The sequence below is a fragment of the Mirounga angustirostris genome, unplaced genomic scaffold, assembly GCF_029215605.1.
Source record: "Mirounga angustirostris isolate CCGP_5_RB_7025 unplaced genomic scaffold, mMirAng1.0.hap1 SCAF_5, whole genome shotgun sequence".
Classification (NCBI taxonomy): domain Eukaryota; kingdom Metazoa; phylum Chordata; class Mammalia; order Carnivora; family Phocidae; genus Mirounga; species Mirounga angustirostris.
In genome coordinates this window covers 131,768,539-131,776,595 of record NW_026991713.1, presented here as the reverse complement: position 1 = coordinate 131,776,595, position 8,057 = coordinate 131,768,539, and the positions used below count along the sequence as shown (strand labels likewise).

General features: G+C 39.5%; 1 pseudogene; it reads right to left on the bottom strand.

Moving 5' to 3' along the window:
• Positions 1-3,092: 3,092 nt before the first annotated feature.
• LOC123845179 (U2 spliceosomal RNA) lies at positions 3,093-3,272 on the bottom strand (annotated as a pseudogene).
• Between the last annotated feature and the right edge of the window lie 4,785 nt (positions 3,273-8,057).

Here is an 8,057-nt window from a genome sequence, read left to right as displayed (position 1 = left end):
GTTGTCCTATCAGAAACAAAGGCAGATTATTTCTTGATATCGGGTTTTGTTCCTGGAAGGGCAGTAGATATTTTTAAATGAGGAGGAAAAAGCAGAGGAAACACCAGAGAAGGGGGGAAAAAGGAAGCTAAATGTATTGATGGGGAATGAGGACATATTTTGCCCATTTAACTTAGCTTTGGACTGGTCCAAAATGTGGGAGTAGGGGGGGAAAATGTCACATTTGGACTTCTTATAATTGGAAAGGAGAACAGCTCTAGTATGTAACACAAATGTCCTAAATCTAAATGGGGTTATTTTAAAAAGGAGGATCTCAAATAGCTTTATAAATTGGGCACTGTAGTGAAGATCACAATGCTTGCTTGACACATTCTATCATGCTGTGTTAAATACACAGAGGAAGCCTCTAACATTTTACAGAAAAAAAAAAAAAAGAAATAAACCTTACTCCAAAATTAAAATAATTCAGGTGTAGGTAGGAAGACAAAAAGTTACTTCACTTAGAGAATAGTGCTTAAGTTTCATGGGTCTGTAAAAACAAACTTGACAAACGTGTAACTTTTGAATCACTTAGGATATGTGCAGTTATTTTAGTATTATGTGTAATGAAAGCTAGTTGTATAAAATTGAATATAGTGAAGTGTTAAGATATTTCACCAGGATTAAGTTAATCCTTCTCTAACACAAGGAAAAACAGTTGCCAATAAACTCTCTATTTTTAACAGCCACTTGAGAGAGACAAGATGAGACTTATAAAAATCCCTTTCAAGAAGTTTTCCAGTACAGTAACAGTTTACACCCAACACATACATAAATACATTTCAAAAACTTTGCCTCTGCCAAGTTACAAAGTCTGACTTGTCCGAGTTACATCATGTTTTTAAAGCATGTTTGAAATGAAGCTTGTCATACATCAGACTTCAGTCAATCTAGAAAGGACTGTTCTTTTTTTAGAAACTTAATGGGCTGCTTTCCCTTTGAGTTTTTCAAAGAATTATTTTAGTATCAAAATTCTACACATGGAATGAGAAGCAGTGGATTTTGTTGCATTTTTTTGGAATACACTGTTTTTGCTGATTTCCCATGTACAATGGGCCTTCCCCTAGCCTTTATAATGTTGGTATCAGAACACAGAGATAAAACCATTATAGAGGAAATGCTCTGACTGAGCCCTTCAATATGGACTTTCTATGTTTTAGTGGTGAGCCAGGTCATGAACTGGTGTGGCCAGAGCCAGAGAGTCTTATCCTGGATTTCAAGATTTGTTTGGGGGAAGGAAAATGTAAATGAATGGTGAGGGTAAAGGAACAAAGAGTAGGCGACTCTTTAAGAGCTGGCCTGGTAGCAAGGATTCATTTGAAAATAAAAGATTTATCTAAAAACAGATTAAAGTTGTATTCTCTGCATGTTTGTTTTGCTGACTTATTATGTAATTTAGAAAGGTGGGTTCTGGGATCAGAATGCCTGGGATCACATCCCAGCACATCAATTTAGGATAGTATGATCTTGGGGTGTGTGTCCAAACCTCCCTGATCCCATTTCTTAGTGTTTTTTATAATCTCCTAAACATTTCCTTTACAGAACTTATCACTATTTGTCATTATATTCTAGCTGTGAATATTCAATTATTGCTTATCCTTCGTATTACAGTGAAAGCTAATGAATGTGAGTCCCGTCTGTTTAGCTTTTCATCATTCTATCGGACTCTTGCCCTGTGTCAGCATTTTGTTGGCACTCAGTAGAAGCTAGTTAAATAAATGAATGAGTGAATGGCTGAATGAGATTTTCTGATAGACCCATCTTTACAGTAGGGATGTACCTGGCAACAGGATGATCTTACTAGTTATGGCCTTGGGCTGACAAAGTGAGCTTTTTAAAATACAGTCTTTCCTGAAATTAAATCCTAACTTTTCTTTGCTGAAAAGCTTGTCCTGTTTGAATGGATATTGCTAAGGTTTGCTTTTGTGATTCCTTTTCCTCTGGTTCAGGAGCCAGGTGGTAACTTTCTGTCTCCACCCTCTCCCTATAGGCGAATTAATGGATGCACTCCATTTCCCATCTAATCTTACTGGCTTGGAATTCATTTTATCTTTTAAAATACTTCGAGTATTTTAATCGGATTAACTTTTTTTTTTTTGAGACAGAGTACGCGTGTGTGCATGTAAGGGAGGGGCAGAGGGAGAGGGAAAAAGAATCTTCAAATAGACTCCCCACTGAGTGTGGAGCCCAACATGGAGGTTGATCCCAGGACCCTGAGATCATGACCTGAGCAGAAATCAAGAATTGGACGCTCAACCAACTGAACCACCCAGGCGCCCCTGATTCATTAACTTTTAATTTTAAAGTTTCTCAAATGCCAGTTCCCATTGCTTAAGAGGTAGAAATGGGTGTTTCAATGTATCTCTTGCACAAACAATACTAGTGTGTCTATATTAGACCACAGATCTATTTGTAGCGATAAATACAATATTTAAGTCTAATTTCATAAACAATATACATTGTTGTCCTAGGGCTTTGTGAATGATGAGGAGGAATTAAAGGTAAGTTTGTTTCACAAAAAGAGATACAATTTTATTTACTGGGTCATATTTCTGGTAAGATCCATGGCAAATTTCTAGATGTTATGATCCTATACTAGATACTACAATAACTAACAGAAGTCTAAACTGAGACTGGTTGAAGTCTCTTAAACTAGCAACAAAAGCATGGCCTGACCCATATGTTTAACTGTTTTGTCCTCTGTCATCTGCTATCCAATATCTTCCAATTCTCTTTTTTCTTTCTTTTTTAGTGGTGGTTGGGGCAGGGGGCTGTGACACAGAGAAGAGACGGAGGCTGGGACTTTCCTGGGGTGGATGGAGTGTGGCAAGGCTGGTCCTGATGGCCACACGCATACAGGTCAGCTATCCCACGTGGAAGGTAAGCCTTAGCTGCTCAGGCCAGGGACGCTAGAGCCTGGCTACTTGGCTTCCTGCCTGGCTCCTGCTGCAGGATAAGAAGCAAGCCACTAGATCTCCTCTGCACATAGGTCCGTGGGATGACTTCAAAAGCCAGACTCAGCCTGCCATTTGCACCACTATTGTTGCCCCTGAGGGAGGTGCCACATTCCTGGAAGTCCTGCAATACCAGGTCCATGCATGGTGTGGACGGAGCAGGCTCCTCTTCCATCTCCCTGCTCCAAAAATCCATTTAATATATTTTCCTTGACTAGAGGATGTATCAGATATTAAACTCATAAGAACTTCATCTTAGCCAAAAGGCCGAGGAGTGATTATCTTCCAATTCTTAATCTCAAACTCAAACATGTCAATCTTAGATTATGAACTCTATGAAGTACACAAGTATAAGCATGTTTCATTCTCTCAAGACCTACAGATCGCTATTTCTGTATAGTCAACTTCTTCGCCTTTACTGGTAAACATATTAGGCAAATGAGATGATTGGAACTCCCTGAATTCTGGTTTATCTTTGCAAGATATTTGCAACAGATGTGGCTTAATACTCTTTCACAGTGCCTACATTAGCCAAAGCGATTGCCACCCAAAGTTGTTAGGAATCGGGTTTTTAAAACAAATCGTTCTGAAATTGCAAAATGACTCTCTAGTATTGAAGATCTGTGAACTTTGTATGGAAATTCTCTGCAGGAGATGAAGATTTTCTTATTTCAGTAAAAAAAGAAGATACTGAGGGAGGCTTCACTTTGATAGTCTCAAAGTGCTTCTTGAAAAATGATACTAATAAGTGCAATTTTGACTTTATGACCCTCAAGCCTGGAGTTCTGCTTTTGTTTATAGTCAAGTAAGCTCCAATTGGATTACCCTTGTTGCCGATAACTATGTACTCTGGATAAAACATAAAAAAAATTACTATGGGAGGGCATTGGAAGGAAGCCCAAAGCAGGCAGATCCAGGAGGCAAGTTGATTCCGGGAGAAGGGAGCCATGTGGTGTGAGTTTCCTTTTCCTACAGCTTTGAGACTGTTGGCAGTCCCCGGTCTGCATCATGTTCAGCGGTTACAACTCAGTGGAAAATCCACAGATGTCCTGGCTTGAGGAATTAGTTGAGAGTTTGCAGCAACAGGGCTGCTGGAAAATGAGAAGGTAAAGGGGAGAGCCAGATTTTCGGGTATAGCCTTATAGTTTGTTATCATGACTAATGGATGACTCTTGTACAACCGGTCACAATGCATATCTATTGGGAAAATGTGCTACACCAAAATAGAGCTAAAGATTATAAATCAGTACAATTCAATATCCACACTGATGATTGTCCAATAGCTAGAATATATAGTACCTCGTGTGCTGAGAGAAATGCAATCCTCTCATCTCAAAATACAACAGATGCATATATATTTAAGATTTTAGGAACAGACTTCGGATTCTGTAACTATAATTGATCTTTTTCCACCTGGTAGAGCAATCGCACCCATTTTTTTTTCTTGATTTTGAAAATGATTTCTTATTTATTTATTTATTTATTTTTATTCTTATGTTAATCCCCATACATTACATCATTAGTTTTAGATGAAGTGTTCCATGATTCATTGTTTGTGCATAACACCCAGTGCTCCATGCAGAATGTGCCCTCCTCAATACCCACCACCAGGCTAACCCATCCTCCCACCCCCCGCCCCTCTAGAACCCTGTTTGTTTTTCAGAGTCCATCGTCTCTCATGGTTTGTCTACCCCTCCGATTTCCCCCACTTCATTCTTCCCCTCCCGCTACCTTCTTCTTCTTTTTTTTTTTCTTAACATATATTGTATTATTTGTTTCAGAGGTACAGATCCGAGATTCAACAGTCTTGCACAATTCACAGCGTTTACCAGAGCACATACCCTCCCCAGTGTCTATCACCCAGTCAGCCCATCCCTCCCACCCCACCCCCCACTCCAACAACACTCAGTTTGTTTCCTGTGATTAAGAATTCCTCATATCAGTGAGATTATATGATACATGTCTTTCTCTGTTTGACTTATTTCACTCAACATAATACCCTCCAGTTCCATCCACGTCGTTGCAAATGGCAAGATCTCATTCCTTTTGATGGCTGCATAATATTCCATTGTGTATATATACCACATCTTCTTTATCCAGTCATCTGTCGATGGACATCTTGGCTCTTTCCACAGTTTGGCTATTGTGGACATTGCTGCTATAAACATCGGGGTGCACGTACCCCTTTGGATCCCTACTTTTGTATCTTTGGGGTAAATACCCAGTAGTGCAATTGCTGGATCATATGGTAGCTCTATTTTCAACTTTCTGAGGAACCTCCATACAGTTTTCCAGAGTGGCTGCACCAGCTTGCATTCCCACCAACAGTGTAGGAGGGTTCCCCTTTCTCTGCATCCCCGCCAACATCTGTCATTTCCTGACTTGTTAATTTTAGCCATTCTAACTGGTGTGAGGTGGTATCTCATTGAGGTTTTGATTTGGATTTCCCTGATGCTGAGCGATATTGAGCACTTTTTCATGTGTCTGTTGGCCATTTGGATGTCTTCTTTGGAAAAATGTCTGTTCATGTCTTCTGCCCATTTCTTGATTGGATTCTTTGTTCTTTGGGTGTTGAGTTTGATGAGTTCTTTATAGATTTTGGATACTAGCCCTTTATCTGATATGTCATTTGCAAATGTCTTCTCCCATTCTGTTGGTTGTCTTTTGGTTTTGTTGACTGTTTCCTTTGCTTTGCAAAAGCTTTTTATCTTGATGAAGTCCCAATAGTTCATTTTTGCCCTTGCTTCCCTTGCCTTTGGCGATGTTTCTAGGAAGAAGTTGCTGTGGCTGAGGTCAAAGAGGTTGCTGCCTGTGTTCTCCTTTAGGATGTTGATGAACTCCTGTCTCACACTGAGGTCTTTCAACCATTTGGAGTCTATTTTTGTGTGTGGAATCGCACCCATTTTTAAGGGTATGGTCTTGCCAATTTATTGACTAGTAAACCAGTGTTGCATTAGACTTTGAGAAGGAGATATTTCTTTAAATAATCCATCACTTTTTTCTTTGCATTTCTAACTGATGATCCAGGCTGAGAAATTCTGTTTGAATTTCTGTCATGATTTCCCTCATGGGTCTTGAATTTTTCGTCCACTGACTGACTTGTCCAAAGAATTCATCTGATGGCGCTCATCTCTCTAAATGAACTGCTCCTCTGCTTCCTAACTTGATTTAATTACAGTTCTTTCAAAGCTTCTCTGTTTCTCACATCAATTTGGCCATTTATGCCTTTAGTTAATATACAAGTCACCCTCCTCCATTCGGTGGCATCTGCATGGAGTGGAGTCCAGGTTGAGTACATAATAGATACTTAACAATTGTTGAATGAATGAACAAACAGATGCATAATTAAATTTCCTAGGAAAAAGCAGGTCATGTTAAAGAGGCTAGAAAGGAAGTCCTTTCACTGGTCAGAATTTTCTCTGCTAGATGCAGGAATCAGGCTTAGCTTTAAGACAGTCTTTCAAGAGAGCCCTGGGGGATTCCTTGCCTCCTTTTCTTTGGAATACCCTATTTTTGGTCTTCAGGGAAACAACAAAACTGTAGTCCTCTTCCCACCTTGCTGAGGTGGAGACAACTCGTTGAAGGTACACAGACTGGAGTTTAAATTTTGGTTCTGCCATTGTTGTCCATGGAAACTTCTGCCAGTGCCTGACCCCTGCTGAGTCTGTCTCCTAGGTCTGGGAAGAGAATGAGTTGATCTGGGGCAACAAAATGAGACAAAAATGAAACATTTCTAGTCAAATAATACCTGCGGCGCAGTAATAATCATAAGCATCTTGTTGAGTTTTCCTATGGGTTAGGCACTTTATACACATTATTTCAGATAATGCCCACAGCTGGTAGGTATTATCTTTAGATTCATTTTACAGAAGAAAACAAAGACTTATATCAGGGTTATTTCCCAGCCAGATTTCGTTAATGGGTCTGCGTCCATCACCACTTTCCCATGCCTCCTCCTTACAAGGTAGTCAGGAGTTGGGAGTACTTATCACCAACATCACCATCGTAGCGTGTACATATCTTATGAAACGATAAAGCATCACATATTCATGTTTTAAAAGATGACTGTAATCAACTTCATAGCATTTGGGAAACTGGGGATCAGGAAGTGTTTGAAGTTGCATGTACCCCAAGTTTGTCAAGATCTCTCTGTGATGACATGGCCTTCATGAAGTCAGCAAAAACTGCCTGTTCACAACACACAAATCAGAAGATTGTTTTGGTTTTCCCCAAAGTACTGGTTTTTAAGCTGCCTGCTACCTCCATAATCTCAGAATTTATGCCTGTGCATGTCATAAAGATGTTTAGAATTTGCTTAAATCAATAAAGATAAATGTTCCTGGGAGTAACCTTATTCAGAACATGGCTTGTTTTTAAGATCTCAGCAAAAACAGCTCCCTCCCCCACCAAAAACAAAAACAGAAAAAAACTCTACCCAAACCCAGTGTTAACTCTAGGACCCTGTCAACATGGAAACCTTAGGGGTTGGGTCCATCATGGTAATATTTGAGATCCTGGCTCCAGGATGTCTCATTTTCTCTGATAGACTGGATTCCCCAATAAAGGGCTGCCCTTCCACTTCACCTCTGCTTGGCAAATGCATATAAAAAGGGATATCCTGAAAAGTGACATTTTTTAGAGACGTTATTTTTCATTGGCTTCAAGGATTGCTTGATAGAAGGGAAGTTCGTGCCCTTTAACTCCACCTCTAGGCTCCGAGGCTGGATCCATCAATTTTCTCTTTCTATAAAGATGTCTTAGCTGTCTCGTGAACTAATTTATGTTTCTGTTCTTATTTGGCAATTTACTTTCCTGGTTTGACATCCCAAACAAACAAAAACAGCATTTCTGGAAATTCTTCACTGTCCTTATTTTATACTATCCCTTAAAGTTTGCATCACAGAATCTATATATTTTTGTGCTTCTTTATCAAATGATCCAATGCCTTCTTAATTTTTGAACGTGCTGTGGTGGGAGCATTTCCTGTCATCATTAAAAGCTCGGTGAGATTGTGTTTTAGTGGTTTTCATATGTTATATGTGGAAACTGAAAATATTGAGATTA